Source organism: Eubalaena glacialis, chromosome 6 (genome assembly GCF_028564815.1).
Source record: "Eubalaena glacialis isolate mEubGla1 chromosome 6, mEubGla1.1.hap2.+ XY, whole genome shotgun sequence".
Lineage (NCBI taxonomy): Eukaryota > Metazoa > Chordata > Mammalia > Artiodactyla > Balaenidae > Eubalaena > Eubalaena glacialis.
Window position 1 is genome coordinate 144,776,052 of NC_083721.1, and position 22,488 is coordinate 144,798,539.

Consider the following 22,488-nt stretch of genomic DNA (forward strand, 5'->3'; position numbering starts at 1 on the left):
GACATTTGTTGTGACTTGATTTTTCTGAACTGAACACCCCAGGAGGCCTGAAGATGTGCTTTGAAACTTTATTCCACCTGTCAGATCCAAAAGATCTGAAGATTTGGAAGATTTTGGTAGAATTTCTTCATGACCTGAAACAGTTTCAGTGAAATAAAAACAAAAACAAAAACAGAACAAAAAACAAAGCAAAAAACCCAAACAACTGTTAAGATGCTGGGATTTATTGTTAGCTGTCTCAATGGCTAATGAAATGACAAGACCTTCTAATATCCCCTGCCAATTATACTGATAGGTGTTTACCAGGTAAAATATTGCAGTACCTGTAAGAGGAAAGGATGCAAATTGGTATTTATACATTTGGAAGAACAGTCACCTTTGATGTGCCTATTTGGTTTTCAGGATGTTGCTGGCCTCTGCTCTTCTAAGACTTCAGCTGCAGAACCCACTCGTGAATCCTCCTAGGTGAGTTAGCTGTCTCCTTCATGCCATCTGTCTCTTACCTGCCTCTCTCCAGACCCTATGACATTCATTAATAATGTCCTTTGGTTAAACTCCCTAATAATTCTCATCTCTATAAAATGGTAAATGTCTAACAAATTGTTTTAATGTCTGAGTTTTTCATTTTTGCTAAAGTTATTATTCCTCTGGGGGTGATTCATGAAAGCATCTCTAGGTTTATCCACCCCCACCCCAACTTTGTTCCAGGATTTACCCCAAATTTTTACACTCTCTTGTCTACTCATGTTCCGTTAGAACACAATACCACTTGTTAAGACAGATTTACTAAGTCAGATGGCAGCGTTTCACAATTAGTGATGACTGACCACACGAAGAATAAGAAAATAGTAATAGCAATGGTAGTAGTGAAATTCCTTTCCTCTTTTGGAAAAATGGATCAAAGGATTCACCCAACAAATGGTGAATCAAGGACGAGTCAATAATACTGTGAGAGACTATGTTACTAAAAGGTGATCTCAAGATTATTACTATAATTTGAACTAATTTCTTATGTAGATAAATGCTGGACAATTTCTTATTGTCATAGTAAAATTGGAGGTGATTTCATGTGTTCATGTTACCACATGAGGTGAAAAGGAATTGAGTTTGGTCACCTCTCTAACAAGCCATCAGTGTCTGAACTTGGGGAAAATTTCTAAACAATTCTGGGCTTCAGTATGTCCACTTGAAAATAGGAACGATGGTTTTTATCTATTAGGTTATGAGAGCAAAATGTCATAACATAACTCACCTGGCATACAGCAGTCACTTAATTAATGCTAGTCCTCCCCATCCCTGTTTATGGAGATAATAGACAACTCTGCTTTCATCTTCAAATATATTCTTCATTGATTATCTTATGAATATAACTACTGACTCAGAAAATAGGTGAAATTTTCATCTCTCCAAACTTCATTCCTTTATTCATTTCTCAGTGCTTTAATGAGCATCTACTGTAGGATAAGAACTGACTGCTTTGGGAGACCAAAAGGAGAGTGAAGTATTAATCCTATTCTCGAGGAGATTGGGGTCTATCTAGAAAGGGAGGTTATATATATATTTTTAATGCCAGTAGAGAGACAAAATAAAGTACTATCTTACTTTATGAGAAGGAGAAATTATTTTTTTTTTAATCGAAGTATACTTGATTCACAATGTTGTGTTAGTTTCTGGTGCACAGCAAAGTGATTCAGTTATACATGTACATATATATTCTTTTTCATGTTCTTTTCTATCGTAGGTTATTACAGGGTATTGAATATAGTTCCCTGTGCTATACAGTAGGTCCTTGTTGGTTATCTATTTTAGAGTACTGTGTTTCTGTTAATCCCAACCTCCTAATTGACTCCTCCCCTCCCCTATCCCCTTTGGTAACCATAAGTTTGTTTTCTATATCTGTGAGTCTGTTTTTGTTTTGTAAATAAGTTCACTTGTATCATTTTTTTTTTTTAGATTCCTCGTATAAGCGATATCATATGATATTTGTCTTTCTCTGTCTGACTTACTTCACTTAGTATGATCATCTCTAGGTCCATCCATGTTTCTGCAAATGGCATTATTTCATTCCTTTTATGGCTGAGTAATATTCCATTGTGTATACACACGACATCTTCTTTATCCATTCACCTGTTGATGGACACTTAGGTTGCTTCCATCTCTTGGCTATTGTAAATAGTGCTGCTATGAACACAGGGGTGCATGTATGTTTTTAAATTAGAATTTTCTAGAAGGAGAAATTATTTTAACTAGGGTTATCAGGGAAGGCTTCGTGGAGGAGGTAGTGTCGGATTGGGCTTTAAAGAAGGGATACAGTTTGGACAGCAGGGAGTGAGAGGATACAGTGAGCCAAGACTGAAGTTGTGGAACTGAGTGGAAAAAACGCTGGCCTGGGACTGGGAAGACCTGCGTTGACATTACCTTGGGTGAGCCGCTTCCCCTTCAACTTCTTCATCTGTGAAATGTGTAAAACGATCTGTGCCCCTTGGTCTTTCAGGGCTCTGGAGAAGATCTAATGGGAGACTGAGTGTGGAAACTCTTTGGAAACCATGAAGCACTCCGTAAAAGGGTAAAATTTCTCTTCTCTTATACCATAAACTTCATGAGGGCACTGGACAGGGCCAGTCGTGTTGGTCTTTAAAAAATGTTTGATGAAAAAGTTTTAAAAATAAAGAAATAAATTTGCAAATGCTAAAAAAAATGCTTGAAGAAGTTTATCAAAAATCATATTGTAAACCTTAAGTATTTACAACTTTGGTCAATTATACCTCAATAAAACTGGAAAAAAAAGTTTGATGAAATAATGAACCACTGATTGAATGAATGAATCCATGAGTGTTCTGGACTGAATGTGTGTCCCTCACCAAGTTCCTATGTTGAAATTCCAACCCCCAGTGTGGTGGTATTAGGAAGTGGGGCCTTTGGGAGGTAATTAGGTTTAGATGAGGTCATGAAGGTGGAGCGTCTTAGAAGAAGAGGAAGAGACACAAGGATACAGTGAAAAAGTGGCTGTCGGCAAGTCAAGAAGAGTGCCCTCACCAAGAAACAAACCTATGGGCACCTTGATCTTGGACTTCCAGCCTCCAGAACCATGAGAAATAAATGTCTGTTGTTTAAGGCACCCAGTCTCTGGTATTCTGTTATAGCATCCTGAGGAGACTAAGACAATGAATGAGGGAATACATGAATGAAACAAAACAAAGGCACAGAGTAGGAAAGCATACAGTATGCACAGGGCTATCTTTGAAAACATGTACTGTAGCTGGGTGATGGGAAAGCAATCTGTGGCCGGATGGAAGGGGTCCACTAGGCTGGTGGTTCTCAGAGTGTGGTCTGTGAACCAGCAGCATCCGAATCTCCTGGAAACTTGTTAGAAATGCAAGTTTCTGGGTTCCCACCCAGGCCAACTGAATCTGAAACTCAGGGGCGAGGCCAGCAATCGGTGTTTTAGCAATCCCTCTAGGTCATTCTGATGCATCCTAAAGTTTTGAGAACCACTGCTTTGTTCTAACATGGGGAGTCTGGAAATGATTCTGCTGGAAATTCAGTGTTAATGAAGGTGTTTAGCTGTGGATGGACATAATCAGAGCTGTATTTCTACGATGATGAAGCATGAAGTTGTGCATAAAAGAATTCATGGCTTCAACGTAGAAAGGACAATTGGAAATACTGGAAAACGTGTATTTGCCAAGCCTCAGAGTTGAAGATTTTGGTTTTTGCTAATTCCAGTTAATATCCACATCATCACCTAAGAAGCAAAGCAGAATATGCATTGCTCCCAGGCACTGGGCAAACCTGATTGGTCTGCAGAGACCAGGAGGAATGCGAATGTTTATGTGAAAGCACAGGAGTGAACTGTCAAATAGGGGCCCAGCCAATCTCAGAGAGGTCTCTTAGTTCTGACCATCTGTGGGGAAACATTACATGGAAGCTTCCAAACCAAGTTTAATGGGCAGCACTTCCAAAGACTGGGCTAACTAACTACACAGGGTGCAAATGCAGTTCTGTCTTCAGGGCCAGTGGAGACAGGTTTGCCAAGGAGAGGGCATCTCATGGAGGAGAAATGAAGAGCCTCAAGAGAAAACATTAATCTTAAGAGCCAAGAAGCAAAAATCCAAGGGTCGGATGAGGAGGGAGTCGGGGAGAAGCAGAATGAGGGGTCTTCAGAGTGGTTTGGGGCTGCTGGGATGACCAGTTATCAAATTTGCCCAGGACTGTGGGGTATCCCAGGACACACGGTGTTCAGGACAATCCCTGTCAGACCAGGACAGCTCGTCACCCTGTGACGACACTTCCTCACCTGTGTTCAAGACCTGGGGAGAAGACATGGTGAAAGCAGAAAAACCACTGGTCTAAACCTGTTTCTCAAAATAATTGTTTGCAGACTGGTAACAGCAGCATCACCTGGGAGCTTGTTAGAAATGCAGCTCCTCGGGCCCACCCTAGACCTGCAGGATCAGACCTGTCCCAGAACAAGAGCCCCAGGTGATTTGCATGCACATCAGTTTGAGAAAGATGGCCTTAGAAGATCCTGTGAGCCCCATGTGGCGTCCCCCAGAGAGAAAATGTAGCACTGATGGAAAGCAGAGGGAATTTCTTGGCTTGATATGGCTTATGTCCAGATTCTAAGCCTAAACCATATCTGGGAAGGGACAGAAGCATTGGAGAAGATGAGATGCTAGGGGTACCCAGAATAGATAGCAGAGAGGGAAAAGGATGGAGAACCCAAAGCAGCCAAGAGGGGCCTCCTGAGCTATTAATAGTGGTAATTGTAGGGAATGCAAGGAAAGCCAGAAATCCAGCAGTTGTGTGGTGAGAGCAAAGCTGAAGAAAACACTCTTTTGTTCCTATAGCTGTGAACCTTTTTGGTAAAAACAGGCTGCCGTGGGCTGGGAAATGACTGATGCTTGGAAATGTGGAAACACAGCCCTATGGGTAAGCTTGTAGAGAAAAATTAAAAATCATCACCCACTAAGAGTAGTTGGCTTTAGCATTTGCGTATCATTCTGATATGCAAAGAAAGTTGAGTTTTCTTCCTTTTTCCTCTACCTGGTCTGATCTTTTTCATGGGCTCCAGCTCTGCATACTAGCAGGGATAATTTGCACTTAATTAATTGTGTTTCATTTTCCTCCAGCTTGAACATAATTCTTTCACTTAAAACATTCTAACCAGTGGTTCTTAAATGCAGACGTGCAGCAGAAACACCTAGAGGGCTTGTTAAAACACAGATTGCTGGGCCTACCCCCAAGGTTTCTGATTCAGTACATTGGCTGGGGGCTTAGAACTTGCATTTCTAAGGGGTTCCAGGGTGACGCTGAAGTTGCTGGTCCGAGGAGCACACGCTGACAACCTCTCATTCAAACTACTCAGCATTTTATTCCCTTCTAAAGGTGATGATTTCAAAACCATCCCCTTTGAGATGAATGCTTCTCAAATTGATTGATCTTTCCAATGGATCATGGATCCAATACATGGTCTTCCTGTGTAAGACTAAGATGCAGCTCGTGCCACAAGCACCTGGCCATTCCAGTTCAATGCACCTGAACTGGTCTATATCTTGTCCAACAAGCCCCATCCACTGATCACATGCTAGGATGTCAAGGCAACGTCAATTTATGATAAAAATTTCTGAGCATGAGCTCACCTGTATTTATCTCACCTCAGATCAGTAATAGTTAGTGGACTGACACGCCCATGGACTGGATTTTGAGTAGCATGACTTTATTTTATTTTATTTTTTTATAAATTTATTTTATTTTTGGCTGCATCGGGTCTTTGTTGCTGCACGCAGTCCTTTCTTTAGTTGTGGTGAGCAGGGGCTACTCTTTGTTGCGGAGCACAGGCTCTAGGCATGTGGGCTTCAGTAGTTATGGCACACGGGTTCAGCAGTTGTGGCGCACGGGCTTAGTTGCTCCGCGGCATGTGGGATCTTCCCGGACCAGGGCTTGAACCCGTGTCCCCTGCATTGCCAGGCGGATTCTTAACCACTGTGCCACCCGGAAAGCCTGAGTAACATTATTTTTGATGACTCAGTCTATCTCAAATTCTCTTCCTCCCTCATCCTTCTCTTTCCCAAGATAGCATCTGGGTATACGAGGTGGGTCTTTTTGTATCCTTGTGGTGCTCTTGGATCATGCCTTGTTTTCTGGAGGCTCTAAATCTCCTCTATAGAAGGACTGGATCCATTTTCTCCCTGGAATTGGTATCACTGAAATGTGACTAGATTCCATTGATCTTTCGGGATGATGTGCGCTGGCCACTTCTGCTGCCATAACCTTGAACATTTCCCCTAGTATCAGAGTTCCACACCTCCCTCCACCCCAACCCATGGCCTCTTTTCTTCCCCTAGACCTCTGCTGGTCCCCCAGCAGTCTCACTGGGGAAGTGAGAAACTCCGGAGAACTTTGCTTCCCAGACAAAGGCCATGAGGAGACAGGACTGCTTTCTAAGTCCTGTACACCTTCTGCAGCCGCCTCTGCATCCTTGCTTCTGGTCCGCGTGGGATGTGGTACTGGACCAAATGCCCAGAATCCCCTAGAAGCAGTGACATGCTGGAGGGAGCCTGTAAAAATTTTTTTAGGAATTTTGCACTCTAGCTGTTCAACAGAGCCATTATTATAAATCAAATAATATAAACATACCTCTAAACAAATTATATTAACAGCCAAGGTAATTGATACTCAGAATCATCACTTCCTATTTATTTTACTGCATTTTACTAGTATCTATGTTTGTTATAGTTGCATGGTAGAAATACTATATAACAGTGAACTACAACATAGTTCTTCCGAATTCTGTTCAGTAATGTTATGTTGATAGTTTCAAATTGGTCAAGGCAGGAGTATTTACACCATGGAAATGAGCAAACTTTCTAAATCAGGGCTCCACCCTCCCACACCTCTACCCCACCCACCCCACCCCCAAGGCCAGTTATTAAACATTTACCAGCACACCACTACCTAGAGCCTAAATCTGGGAAAGTGAGTCATCAACCCAATGGCCTCTGGTCACACTGTACCTATCTAGATGTTACAAAGCTGCCCTTGCCCTGAAGATTTGCCCAAAGAGTTGTGTGTTGAAGAGATCCTGAAAACTAGATCTCTATTATCATCTTATCCACTTGCCCTGCTTCTGTCTCTTTTCTCTCCCTCCCATCTCTTGGGGCCAGAAGGAGCAAACTTCTGGCTTTTTATTTTCTCCTTGTCTTATCCTCATACATTAAGGATACCATTCATGACCTAACATCACCTTTCTGGTAGTCCTCCTCAAAACATAAACATTTAGTCTTATCGTGAGAAAACATTAGATAAACTCAGATCGAGGGACATTCTCTTCAAAACTGTAGAGATCATGGAAGACAAGGAAAGACCACAAAATGATCAGAGCTTGGACGAGACTCATGCATTAGATTCAATGTGGTATCATGGATTGGACCCTGGAAAAGAAAGAAAATTAGTAGAAAAACCGGGGAAATCCAAATAAAGTCTGAGTATGGTGCCAATGTCAGTTTCTTAATTTTGATCATTATGGGAAGCTGGGGGAGGGGTACACGAGAACTCTCTGTACCATGTTTGCAGCTCTTCTGTAAATATACAATTATTTCCAAATAAAACCAATGAAGGGAAAACTTCACAGTCTAGGTCATAGGTAGAATAGAGATCGTTTCTATGCTGCGGAAAAAACTTATGATCTGCATTCACCTGCTTTGTGATATGACAAAAGGGGGAAAGACAGGACTAGTAGAAAATCTTCTCTTAACAAAGCTTGGCTTTCAAATCTTTTATCTTTTGCACAATAAAACATTTTATTTTGGATATTGTAGGCTGAACATTAACTCTTTCCCTTTTTCTTTACAATCTTGCTGTAACAAAAGTATTCCCCATCACCTGAAAGTGGATTTCGTCAGATGAAAAACGTAAAAAGTAGATTGATGTAAATGCCCAGATGATGCTTTGCTGCTGGTCTCTGAGTAGCAAGAGTCAGGGCCCTTTCTGGGGTATCTCTTCTTCCCTTGGCACAGAAAGCATCAGGAAAATGCTTACTGGCCAGAGGCTTAAAGACACATAGGAAATGCACGGTACCTCTGCAAGACCAGAAATAAAATAGACAAGTTAAACAAAGAAGAGACACATGAATCAAAATATGACATTATTACACACACTGAGTTGGAGTGAAAGATGGACCATCCAGGCATTCACTGGATATTAGTGAAGCTGCTTTTGAAGTTTAATTTGAAGCCCCAAATAAGAGTCATCGTACCTAGTTACAGCCTTTCACTAGAAAGAAAAAATTCAACATTCTCTATTAAGGAGGAACTAAAACTCAAAAGTACTGAGTTGTAAAGTGCCAATTTACACAAATCTCTTCCCTCCTCCAAAAGTTTCTAATGATTATGGTTTCTGGAAAATAATGTATCATGTTTTCAATGCACACTCAATCTACAAAAAAGCCCTTCAAAACTTTAAGCTAGAAAGACAGGTAATTTTCCAGTATCGGAGAGATAATTCACGCCAGTCACAAGATGTACATTTTTAGAATTTGGAACATTACAAGGAGAGTAAAGCGTTTTGCATGCATATGTGCATACCCCCACATTATTAAAAGCTTCCAAGGTGTGACATGCATTTACAGAGCCACTCCCCTAGCATTTAAACTGTGAGGCGTTTTTCTAGAAGATTCGCTCAGTTGTCCGGTAGGCACTTTGGCAATCTCATACGTGATTTACAAACATTGTGATGTACTTGCCAGAAGTAGACCCGACTTTGCTAATCACTTATCAGTTCTTTTACCTACTATGCCTTTGTTTAAGAAGCAATGTTGCTTGTCTTACCAATATATATGATCCAGTTTGCAAAAAATATAAATTAATATTGCAAACAGCAACAGGAGATCCTGTGTGCAGATTCCTGTGTCCTGGTGGGCACAGTTCTATTTAGAACTAATAGTTCTTTCTTGCACTATTGCCACTGCCAAGCAGACTGCTTATGTGATCTTTGGCTTTCTTCATGTCTCTTGGGGGAATCAATAGAATGTTTCTATTTTCCTAGACGCCAACTTTGTCTCCTTTATACTTTAAGAATTCAGTATTAGTTTAAGAATACTTCAAGAATACAGTATTAGTTTAAAGGACTTTTCAATTTAAAGCAAACTTGTAGAGATTTAGTCACCCACGATTGACTGATGTTAGGTGAGTAGAAAAAAAAATGTAAGTTGATTTCATCCTCTGCCTTTCATATCTTTGAAGGGGAAATAAAGTTTTTGAAAACTGTTCAAATTTTTGAAAGTAACTTAAGCTACATTACTCTTCTGTTTTTAGCTATAGAAATGGGGAAGTGTATATATCAGCTACTATTTTCTTTAAGGACTTATGTGAATTTTTCTCTTAGCATAAACATTAATAATTGGAAATTATTGAATTGTCATCTTAATGTTGCACATGAAATAAATCTGATATGTGTATTAGCAACAAAGACTTACGTCCCAAACAGGAAAGAATAATTCAGGAAACCAAATTTGAAGTTCAAGCAGAACTGTGACGTTAACAAATTTGTATTTCCCTTTTTCTTGGCCCTGTTGGTCTTTGTGCAGTGTATAAATAACTACAAATAAAGAACTAATGATCACATTTCTACTGGGAAATTTATTTTAAATGTGACAACTATTTCTCAATTGTTTGTGTACATACAACTGCTGGCTGATCCAGATTCTTTTTTGTAAGAAAACCTGGTGAATCTGAAATAAAAATGCAACATATTATCTTTCATGTAAATATACTAGTAATACCAAAGAAAACAAGAAAACTTACTTAAAAATGTAATTGTCCTTGACAAGAGATTTACAAATAGGAGCCTAATTAATAAATTTCATTTTTGTTCTTCCTGCTGTTGCCTGCTCCCTTGAACTTCTTTACTTCAGATGACCTTGTATTTTCTTTGCAACTCACACTCAATAATGCGTGTTGTTATGCATTTTTTAATAGCAGGAAGCAAACTATTAAAAAATTAATCAAAGTTGCGGGAAAAAGGGCACTCCCATACTAGAAAAAAGAAAATGTAGCTTTATTTCATCATCTTTTTGGAGGCTCAAGAAGGGAGCAAGTTTCCTTTAAAAATATGAGGTGATATACTATGTGATAGTTGCCTTAACTACTGCTGATTGAGATAGTAAATTGGCACAACAGGTGGGTAATGGTCTTCAAAACAACAAAAAAAACCCCAAAACCTTAAACTGTGTATAGCCATTCACACAGAGAAACTCACTTTTAGAAATTTGTGCTAAGGAAATATGGATGTATTCACAGTTAAGTATAAGAATGTTTGTTGCGGCATATATTGGGGGAAAATTGGAAGCGCCTTATGTCAAAGCATAGAAACTAGTTTAATAAATTATAATACATCCAATCTATAAAATTCCATTCACTATCACAAGGGAAATGGTGTAGAAAATATTTAACGATGTGAGAAATAGGAAACATTAAGTGAAAAAAGTAAGTTACAAAGTAATTTTTGTAAAATGATCACACACACCATATATATACACATATGGTGTGTTACAAAATGTTAATGGGTCAATTATATCAATAAAGCTAGAAAAAATGTTAATGGTATCTGTTTCTGGGTGTTGGGATTATGAGATTATTTAATTTTGCTTATCTATATTTTCTTAATTTTTTCAACAATAAGTACTATTTTTAATATGAAAAACAATGATATTTATCTTTTAAAAAATCAATGAATTTTATTAATATGCTCCCATTTGTCCTTTGAAAATTTGATAGCTTTGTATATTAGTAATTCTGTAACAGATACTTGATTTTAAAAATGGAAATAGATCATACAGTTTTTATAAAACAGAACAAGAAAGGGTCAATATAAAATACAAATACTTATTTGTAGGTAAGCCATACAAATACTGATGAATTATTTCCTGGTGAAAAGTAAGAATTGCCCCGGCTCAGGGTCACATTTTCTTGGAATATCATCAAAGCCATAAGCAATTCACATAGCTATTCTAACTTTGAATCTCAAGGAGTAGTTTTTAACATTCCTGCATAGATAAGATGGCTCCTGGAAACTTCCCAGTGCTCAACTATTTCTTTGATGACTCAACACAGTGGTTGATTTATTAATATGAGTATTAAAATGGCATATATTTATTAAATGCTTATTAGGTATTTAGAGATTGTTAACTACTGAACATACCAGAGAGTATGAGGTCTGGCCTCTGACCTAAAGGAGCTACAGTATTTTGGGGGAACAAGTAATATGAAACAAATGGAAAAAAAATTTTTTTAAAGAATATAATCCAAACACCAATTGACTGGAGAGATAAAAGCCATGGTATTTGTATAAAGCAAATGGTAAATGTAGGCTGAAAAGGTGCAACTTGCCCTGCTTTGGAAAGATAAGTGGGATTTGGGTTGAGAGAGGAGGGAAAAACATTTCAGTTAGAGGGATGAAAGACTAAAGTCCATTGGCTGAATTTGTTAGTTGTGGTTATATTTACTGCTGATTCCTCAGAGTTGGGGATTTGGTTCACCCAGGGCAATAAAGCTATCTGTCTGGAAGAGGAAATAGTGAGATAAGGTGACAGGATCTGGTAGGATGCTCTATGAGGGTGTCTTTTCATGGCTTCTCTGACATCCGACTCTGAGTGTACTCTCACTTCTCTGATAAGACCTTCTCTACTCAAGGCCTGAATGCTGGGCTTCCCCAAGTTCCTTCCAGCTTCTTTTCTGACTCTCTTCTCTTCCCCTGGATGAAAGTGAAGGGTTCTAAACTATCCACTCCTATGATTTAAAACTTCTATCCAGGTCCTTGGAAAAGTGATTGATTCTAGGGCTGGGGCAGGGATGATAAAAGGTGAGCCTGGAGAATCTTGTAGTACCCAAGGCTAAGGAAGCTCTAAGGACAGTGGCATGTTGAAAGGCCACAGGCGCCAACCTGAAATTGCTCTCAATGGCCAAAGCTGGAACCATTTCAGTAACAAAACAACATATTGGATGATGGAACAATGAAATAAATGTTCAGAAGTCCATACTGACATAAATAAATGATTGATTAAGTAAATGGTAGAGAAAAGATAACTCATCCTTACAGAAGAATTCCAAATGATAAGTGTAAAAGGAAAGAAGGAAATAGCAAATCATCACTAGACCTCTAGAACATTAGTAAAGATTGTTGTAGGCAGGATCCACCTATGTATGCTAAAATGAGTGGGCAAAAGTTTAAGGAGAAAATGGATATTTGCATAGCCTTAAAATATTGCCCCTCAAATATTTATTATTTACAAAGGGAAAAAGAATAACTTTATAAAAACTACAAACACAGTAGATACCACCTTAACCAAGTGATCAAGGTTAATATCACCAGTAATAGGATATGGAACCCTGATATGATGCACTGGGAAGGGCCCCCAACTCTGTGATATCATTCCTATTAGTGCACAACCTTAATCTGATCATGAGAACCCCGAAACAAGCGCAAATGGAGGGACATTTTACAAAATACCTGACTAGCACTCATCAAGAGTATCAAGGTCATGAAACACAATGATAAACTGAGGGAATGTCCCAGATTGGAGGTGACAAAGTGGAGACAAGATCTAGTACCATGTGGATCCTAGATTGGACCTTGGAACAGAAAAGGAAAATTGGTGGAAAACTGATGAAATCTGAATAAAGTCTGTAATTTAGTTAATGGTACTGTACCAGTGTTAATTTCTTACTTTTGACCATTGTACCATCATTACATAAGACGTTAACATTAGGGGAAGCTGGGTGAAGGGTATATGGCAACTCTGTACTATCTTTGCAGGTCTTCTGTAAATATAACATTATTTCAAAATAAACAATTAAAAAACAAACAAATAGAACAGGTATATACCGAAGAGAATTCTCAGTCCTCTGTGTCTCCGGAAGGATCTTATTTTCCTTTTTTAGAACCTTTACACTCTTCCTGTCCACAGTTAAAATCTTCATCCTCTTGGTCCTCACATGTTTTTATGTCCTCAACTTAAACACAAAAACCACTGGGTCTTCTGGAGAATTTGTCTGATGAAGGTGCATGGTAAGGCTCCCTTTGCCCTCCAAGTACAGAAATGTTAGACAAAATAGAATTTTTTAAATGTGTGAAATACATAAATAAATGGAAGGGCAATCCACAGTGATGGAGCAGAAAGCAGCGATCCGTGGACATATGAGACCCATGGACTTCCATCAGGGGCTCAGGTCGTAATGTCATTCCTGGGACAGGAAATGAAGGTTTAGGCTTATGCCAGGTAAGGAGCTGAAGGGACTAGAAAACTAACCACCAGCCTTAGGGAGGTGTCAAGGAAACATGTATTATGCTCAGGGCCATGAATGGGAAAACAATTGCTCATAAGATATCAAACTCAAGCCTGTACTCTTTGCGGTTGTGGGGTTTAAATTTATATTACTCACATGGTATAGAAACTAAGAAATTAACATAGAAACTCTTATGGAATGGGTAAAACCCCTATGGGCTTTGCAGGGGTAAATGCAAAACCGCTTTGTAGGGCCACATTCATAAAGATCTCTCAGGCAAAAACCCCATTGAATATGCATTTACTATCAGAAATTATACCCTTCTCAGAGAAACAAAGCATCATAAGCAACAAACAAGAAAATCCACACCCTAAAACCCAGAGAAAATAAAACAATCTAAACTATTCTATAAAGTAAGTATATTTAATTTGTTTAAAGAGAAAAATGAAGGTATAATACTGCACTCAAGAAGAGGTCATTATGAAACTAAGAAAAGAGTTAAAAAAATGGAATTCTTAAAATAATAAAGAGCTCAAATATCAATATATTACAATCTCAGTGGAAGTGTTCCACAGTAGATTAGACACTATTGAGAATAAGAACTGGATACTAGAAAATAGATATGAGAAAATTATCCAGAATAAAGATCAAAGAAGTATTGAGAAGAATGATTCCCTCTCTTCCTTAAACTTGTATATCATTGGATCTGAGCCACCCAACTAAATACTTAATTGTGTTCTACACCTTGGGCTGGGAAGCTATGGCTGCTAAACACATCCTGCCCACTGCCTATTTTTGTATGGTCTGCAAGTTAGGAATGGTGTTTATATTTTTAAATGGTTGGAAAAAACAAAAAACGAATAATATTTCGTGATGTGGAAAAATTACATGAAATTCAAAACTTAATGTTCCTTTCAGTGTCCAATAAACTTTTATTAGAACACAACCATGCCCATTTGTTGTCTGTAGCTGCTTTTATGCTGCAAGAGTTTAGTAGTTGAAACAAAAAACACACATCCTGCAATGACTGAAATATTTACTTTCTAGCCCTTTAGAGATGATGTTTGCCAATTCCTGTTCTACACTACTTGCTAACTCTGTCATACTTATGAATCTTTCCTCTCAAATTTACTTGAAAACTCCTTGAAGTCAGGAATATTGTCATATACTTCTTTTGTCCCCCTGACACCTGGTCCATGTAGAACAGTTATGGATTTTCTTTAGCAAATTTTGGTATGTCAAGTACAGGATTTCAAGAAATGAGTCAGACTTCAGAATGCAGAATAGATAGAAAGAAAGAGGAGTGATAATAACTTACATGTATTAATTTAGGTTTGAAGGCAGATGCTATTCTATTTTGTGACACTTGTGACTTGGGTAAATGCAGTGGTGTGGGATAGGGTGGTGGAGACAGGGACCTGGAATGAGATGCTGCCAGGTGGGTGGCACAGGCCAGGAAGGAGGAGACAGGAGGAGATTCAGTCTGGCAGGCAGAACGTGGGGTCCACAGGGCTTAGCCTCACACAACCCAGAAAGCACTGGATAACGGAGACCAAAAACCACTGAGGAATAAAGGGGGAAGAGGACAGAGCCACAAGGCATCCAGAGGCCTATGGGGTGAGCAAGTAGGGCCCAGCCTGAGATTAGGAAATAGAGACATTAGCCCAGCTGGGGCTGGGAGAAAGAGACCAGAGAATCAGACATTCAAACTATGGTGCAGGTTTGAATGGGTCTCATGGTTAAGCTCTTGACTAAACTAGGTACAGAGAGATTTAAATGCCAAGTCCTAGAATATTAAGTTGGATGTTAAATTCTTTCTACCTAAAATCAGATTTGTTTTTAGAGACTAAGGTGGCTAAGGCAACATAAGAATACCACAGACCCCCAAATATGGAAGCACCCACCTTCACACCTGCATGATTGCAAATAAGCTACAGGGGAGTTGCCATGTAAATGTGGCAAGTCATGCTAGGGAAGGCAAGGCCTCGGACACAGAGTCCACCACCAGTGGCAATGGAAGGAAAAAGCTGACTGTGGGAGATATTCGAAACAAAAAATTGATTTGTCACATCCTTCCAAGAGATCAGGAAGAGACTTGATATAAATGACAATGCACGGCAAGATGGTGGCCATACACCATCAGCAGATGCCATCAGTGCTCTGCTCACATCCCCTTGACATTCACCTCCACGTGCAGAAGGCTTCTTACTGTGAGCGGCTGCACCTCCCTGCAAAAAGCAAAAAGCTTTGTTCTGGTTGTAAGCAAGCTCGGTCGTGCACACAGCTGTCAACAGCCCCAGAAACAGCCGTTAGCCAATGATGGCCCATGAAGAGGATAAATGCCCCAGCCTCTTTGCCCCTTGTGTAGAATAACTCTGGGGCATGATGTCCAATACAGCAGCCACTAGCCACATGTGGCTACTGAGCATTCAGAATGTGGCCAGTGTGACAGAGGAACTGAATTTTCAATTTTATTTGATTTTCATTAAGTTAAAGTAAAAAATGATAACTCTCCAGTTACTGGAAGACCTTTATATTTGGAAAAATTTGGATACATAAATCTACTTTCCAACTGTAAATTTTACAAACTCTAAATACACATCAGGGTGAAACTTTAGTGTCCAAATCCAGTAGTCTTATAAGTATAAAATTGATTTCAAAGATGTAGTAAAAAATTTAATATCTCATTAATAATTTTAAAATGTTGAAATATAATATTTTGGATTTAATAAGTAGAATAAATTATTAAAATTAACTATCTTTTTATTTTTACTTTTTATTTATTTATTTTTAAAATAAATTTATTTATTTATTCATTTATTTATTTTTGGTTGCGTTGGGTCTTTGTTGCTGAGCACGGGCTTTCTCTAGTTGCGGCGAGTGGAGGCTACTCTTCATTGCAGTGTGTGGGCTTCTCATTGCAGTGGCTTCTCTTGTTGTGGAGCACGGGCTCTAGGCACGTGGGCTTCAGTAGTTGTGGCACATGGGTTCAGTAGTTGTGGCTCGCGGGCTCTAGAGCACCGGCTCAGTAGTTGTGGTGCACGGGCTTAGTTGCTCCGTGGCATGTGGGATCTTCCTGGACCCGGGCTTGAACCCATGTCCCCTGCACTGGCAGGTGGATTCTTAACCACTGTGCCACCAGGGAAGTCCTTATTTTTACTTTTTAAAATGTGGCTACTGGAAAATTTAAAACTGCCAGTTTGGCATGCTTCACACATCTACTGGTCAGTGCTGGTACACTGCCTCCCTGGGTGCCCCAGTGGGATTGAACTCCTGGTGCCCACCGTGGTAACTGGCTTGATAACACACTTTTTACTGACTTCCTTTCCTTCTCATTTTCCTGCTTCTCTGCTAATTTTCCTGGGATTACCTCCTAGGATGCACTAGAATCCTTGTCTCAGGGCCTGTTTCTCGAGAATCCAAACCATGACAAACAGCATTAAAAACAGGAGAGAATATATAGTTCCCTGTGCTATACAACAGGCCCTTGTTGGTTATCTATTTTATATATAGTAGTGTGTATATGTTAATTACAACCTCCTAATCTATCCCTCCTCAACATTTTGTAATAACCTGTAGGGGAAAAGAATATAAAAAAGTAGATAGATAGATAGATAGATAGATAGATAGATAGACAGATAGATCGAGCGATCGATCTGAATCACTTTGCTGTAAACCTGAAACTAACATGACATTGTAAATCAACTATACTTCAATTAAAAAAACAGGAAAGAATTTTAGAGATTAACTATTCTAACCTCTTACATTTATAGATGAAAAAAAATGAGGTCAGAGAGGTTAAATGATGTCGCCAAGGCCACTCAAATATTTAGCTGTGAATTCAGAATTTGATTTCAGATCTCACAGTTACAGATCCATTTATTTTCTCACTGTATTACATTGCCTTTTAAAGATTACTGACAAGACACTGATGAAAGAAATTAAAGATGATACAAACAGATGGAGAGATATACCATGTTCTTGAATTGGAAGAATCAACATTGTGAAAATGATTATACTACCCAAAGCCACCTACAGATTCAATGCAATCCCTATCAAACTACCAATGGCATTTTTCACAGAACTAGAACAAAAAATTTCACAATTTGTATGGAAACACAAAAGACTCCGAATAGCAAAGCAATCTTGAGAAAGACAAATGGAGCTGGAGGAATCAGGCTCCCTGACTTCAGACTATACTACAAAGCTACAGTAATCAAGACAGTATGGTACTGGCACAAAAACAGAAATATAGATCAATGGAACAGGATAGAAAGCCCAGAGATAAACCCACACACATATGGTCACCTTATTTCTGTTAAAGGACGCAAGTATATACAATGGAGAGAAGACAGCCTCTTCAATAAGTGGTGCTGGGAAAACTGGACAGCTACATGTAAAAGAATGAAATTAGAACACTCCCTAACACCATACACAAAAATAAACTCAAAATGGATTAAAGACCTAAATGTAAGGCCAGACACTATCAAACTCTTAGAGGAAAACATAGACAGAACACTCTATGGCACAAATCACAGCAAGATCCTTTTTGAACCACCTCCTAGAGAAATGGAAATAAAAACAAAAATAAGGGCTTCCCTGGTGGCGCAGTGGTTGAGAGTCTGCCTGCCAATGCAGGGGACACAGGTTCGAGCCCTGGTCTGGGAAGATCCCACATGCCGCAGAGCAACTAGGCCCGTGAGCCACAATTACTGAGCCTGCGCGTCTGGAGCCTGCGCTCCGCAACAAGAGAGGCTGCGATAGTGGGAGGCCCGCACACCGAGATGAAGAGTGGCCCCCACTTGCCGCAACTAGAGAAAGCCCTTGCACAGAAACGAAGACCCAACACAGCCATAAATAAATAAATAAATAAAATTTAAAAAATTAAAAAGGAGATACTGTTCTTTAAAAAAAAAAAAAAACAAAAATAAACAAATGGGACCTGTGCTTTTACACAGAAAAGGAAACCATAAACAAGATGAAAAGACAACCCTCAGAATGGGAGAAAATATTTGCAAATGAAGCAACTGACAAAGGATTAATCTCCAAAATATACAAGCAGCTCATGCAGCTCAATATCAAAAAAACAAACAACCCAATCCAAAAATGGGCAGAAGACCTAAACAGACGTTTCTCCAAGGAAGGTCTACAGATTGCGAACAAACACATGAAAGGATGCTCAACATCACTAATCATTAGAGAAATGCAAATCAAAACAACAATGAGGTTTCACCTCACACCAGTCAGAATGGCCATCATCAAAAAATCTATAAACAATAAATGCTGGAGAGGGTGTGGAGTGCCAAAGGGAACCCTCTTGCACTGTTGGTGGGAATGTAAATTGATACAGCCACTATGGAGGACAGGATGGAGGTTCCTTAAAAAACTAAAAATAGAACTACCATATGACCCAGCAATCCCACTACTGGGCATATACCCTGAGAAAACCATAATTCAAAAAGAGTCATGTACCACAATATTCATTGCAGCACTATTTACAATAGCCAAGACATGGAAGCAACCTAAGTGTCCATCGACAGATGAATGGATAAAGAAGATGTGGCACATGTATACAATGGAATATTACTCAGCCATAAAAAGAAACGAAATTGAGTTGTTTGTAGTGAGGTGGATGGACCTAGAGGCTGTCATACAGAGTGAAGTTAAGTCAGAAAGAGAAAAACAAATACTGTATGCTAACACATATATATGGAATCTAAAAAAAAAAAAAGGTTCTGAAGAACCTAGGGGCGGGACAGGAATAAAGACGCAGACATGGAGAATAGACTTGAGGACACAGGGCGGGGGAAGGGTAAGATGGGACGAAGTGAGAGAGTGGCATGGACATATATACACTACCAAATGTACAATAGATAGCTAGTGGGAAGCAGCCACATAGCACAGGGAGATCAGCTCGGTGCTTTGTGACCACCTAGAGGGGTGGGATAGGGAGGGTGGGAGGGAGGGAGACGCAAGTGGGAGGGGATATGGGGACATATGTATACGTATAGCTGATTCACTTTGTTATATAGCAGAAACTAACACAACATTGTAAAGCAATTATACTCCAATAAAGATGTTAAAAAAAATAAAGTTCCTTTCTAAGTAATAAAAAAAAAATTAACTCACCATTGGTGAGTGATTTTCCTTGCTTGGCTAACATATGAGCCACTTGGAACTTACTTTGATTGTGGCTTCATTTCCCTTTCTCATTTTTGTGAGGAGGTTGTGCTGTGAGGAGATTTGTTATTTCTAAATTTTCTGGTTCATCTGACCATTGCTAGCTCACGAATGGGGAATATTGTGACAAATGCTTAGTCTGGTAATGTTGACACATATTGTATTCTTTTCACACAGTTATAGTGCCATTGCCTAATAAACACACTGTATTGCCATCTATTTGACAAAAAAATAATCCACACTCCACTGTACCTTAAGAAAAATAAATAAAGATTATTGACAATTGTGGACAAAGTGTTTTCTAGGAGCATTGGAGCATTTAGGGCTCACGGGACGAAATTACAATAAGCCATCTATACGCCCTTTAAACCTTCTTGGGCAGGTGGTAGCCTTTCCTTGCTCCTGGTCCTTCTCATGTAACCACAAATCCTCTGGTTACCTGTAGCCACAATCTCTTCTCAGAAAGAAGAGTATCCAGTCCTGATGTGAATCCAACTGGATTTAAAGTTAACTCTTTCTTGCCCTGTCCTCTTTCTCCAGATGACTAATCACAGTTTGTGAGGCACCAGGGGCTGGGGCAGAGAGGCAGAAAGAGAAGAGACGCAGGAAACTCACTTAACTGGTCCCATTTCAAGATGATGTGGGACCATGTACATGCCTGGCAGATGTTTACCACTGTCACTTTCTCTGTCAGACACTTTGGGAGGTTTTCAGAGTATCCTCTGCTGGGCCTCTCTGACTGAAACCCCCTCGATGTGGTAGCTTTCCTTTGGCAGTATCCCACTCTCCCATCCCCCCACCCCTACCCCTGGTTCTCTGTCAGTCCGCTCAACACACACTCTCTCTGGGGTCCTCTTGGGAAGAAGTTCAAATTACTCCAGTCTGATCACCTACTCTGGGACTTATGCACCTTATACCTATTGTCAGTAGGCAGTGAAGTTATCTCCCAGACCAGCAATGGCCCTCCCACTGGCCATCCCCAGATCCTTTAGCTTTCCCATATAGGAGTTCAGCAAAGGTCCTCTGGATCCCCCAACTGCAAAGAACGCATGTCAAGAAACAGCCTAAAGGGTCTTACTGAAGCCCCTCTCATTAGGTTTGGGGTAGTGGGTAGTGGTGGGATGTCTCCCTCCCCCTTGTGAGCTGGACTTTATAGAGTTCTCTTCAAAGTTATTCCCGTCAAAATTCTTCTTTCATCTCCCACACCTGACCCCCTTTACAACCTTGAAGTAGGTGAGGGGTTCCGGGAAACATGTAACAAAGTTTCAACACACCTCTTTTGTAAATTTCCGTATGGCCTAGCACCTCCTTTGTCACCTGGCATTACTCTAATGTGGTGACTCATCTGAAACTACAAACTTAATATTTTGATTGAGCTGATATATTACAAAAAGTTGAGCTGGGAATAAATGAAATTGACATGGTTAACGTGGACCTTTTACCATTGGAGCTTGGCAATAAAAGAAAGAAATAGGTCCGTGGCCAGGTAAGTAGTATATAAAGCAAAAATTTAAGTTTTAGGGTTTATAATTATTTTGTAAATAAGATATGCAGGCCTTCACATGTTTGAAAAGATCCTGGGTGAAGCTACAGAGAAAAATTGTGTTTATTGTGCTATCTTGTTTTTCTTTTTTTTTTTTTACTTCAACTGTGTGGTTTTTAATGAAATAAATAAGTATTGGATGTCTTGAGAGCTGTGTGATTTCCTTTGATAACTGCTAAGACAACAGAGGTTTCAATTGCTTTTGATCTGCTTTGATCTCTCTCAACTACTCTTTTTTCAGTATTGTAGCATTTTTGCAATTTTTATAGGAGAATAAACAATAAAAGTTAACACTGTCGTTATAATTAATTGAAAAACATGTCTGCATCTACACAATAAAATCATTTGCAACCATCATATTCAACTTTTTCTCCGTAGATTATCGTTTTATTTGCATGTCTACAGCACAACTACAGCCAGAGCAAGCAAATATCTTATTTTTCTTCCCAAAAGAAATAATTTTAAAATTTTAGACCATTTCACAGCCTCAAAGTTTAGTGTCAAAGCATTTCAAACAGCATTTCTGTTTGAAAACTCATCACGGTCTCTTACAGGAACAAGAGAATGTTTAGTTACCAAACTCCAAATATACCAAACTCTAAATTTCTTGTTTGAAAATAAAAACATAAAATGCCCAAGCTGGCAATCTTTAATGGGTCCTTTCCAGGATTGTTTAGAAAACAAAATAGCTAGGCTTTGTTTAGATGGGTAATTCATCAAGGATTTTCACTAATGATTGTGTACAGTGATTTCAGTGGGAGCACACTCAATTTTGATGCCATATAGCATAAGTCATGACAGTTTTATGCAATTTTAGCTTTCAGTCAGCATTAGCCTTGTTTTAAAATGAACAAAGAGGAAAAGAAAGGAGAAAGATGTAATGTTAATAGACTTCCTTCTGTGATCTCTCAGGGAGAGGTCTTTTTAAATAAGGGGCTTGAACTTGACCTTCTTCAATGGCACAAAGGTCCAATGCATAGTTTTTAAATTTATATTTAAATTTTAATAATTTTACTCATTGGAGGCAGTTAAAAGCAGACTCTCAAAACCTAATCCTCAGTCTTGTAGTGTAACAGATAGCCAAAGAAGGGAAGCTTAGGAAAAAAGTCTGTAAGAGGTACGTAAATGTTGTATTGATTCCTGTGTCTCACGCAATCAAAGCTGCTTTAAGGTCATTATCGTTATGGTATTTGAATTTGAAAACACAATTTAACATAGAGTTAGAATGGAAAAATCCTTAATTTCATGATAAATCTAGTTTTAGGGACCTAGTATTAAAAACTAGATGAAAAAAATTATATTCTCAGTGCTGGCAAAATGGCACGGAAAGAGACACTGTCACATGCTGTTGGTGAGCGTGTAAATTTTTAAAATTTTTCTGGAAGGCAGTTTGGCCATAGCTATTGAATGCCTCAGAATTTTGCATTAAAACCTTTAAACCAGCATTTTTACTTTGGGGGATTCATGCTGAGAAAATAGTCA

The 22,488-nt window shown here is 39.1% G+C and overlaps 1 long non-coding RNA gene across 2 annotated transcripts in view; it reads left to right on the forward strand.

Annotated features, from left to right (window-relative positions):
- The first annotated feature begins 401 nt into the window (after positions 1 to 401).
- LOC133093725 (uncharacterized) overlaps positions 402 to 22,488 on the forward strand; it is a 31,762-nt gene continuing 9,675 nt past the window's right edge. For both annotated transcript variants that reach the window (XR_009701301.1, XR_009701302.1), the window contains exons 1-2: positions 402 to 465; positions 2,495 to 2,566. This is a non-coding gene — a long non-coding RNA (uncharacterized LOC133093725). The remainder of the gene's footprint in view (positions 466 to 2,494; positions 2,567 to 22,488) is intronic.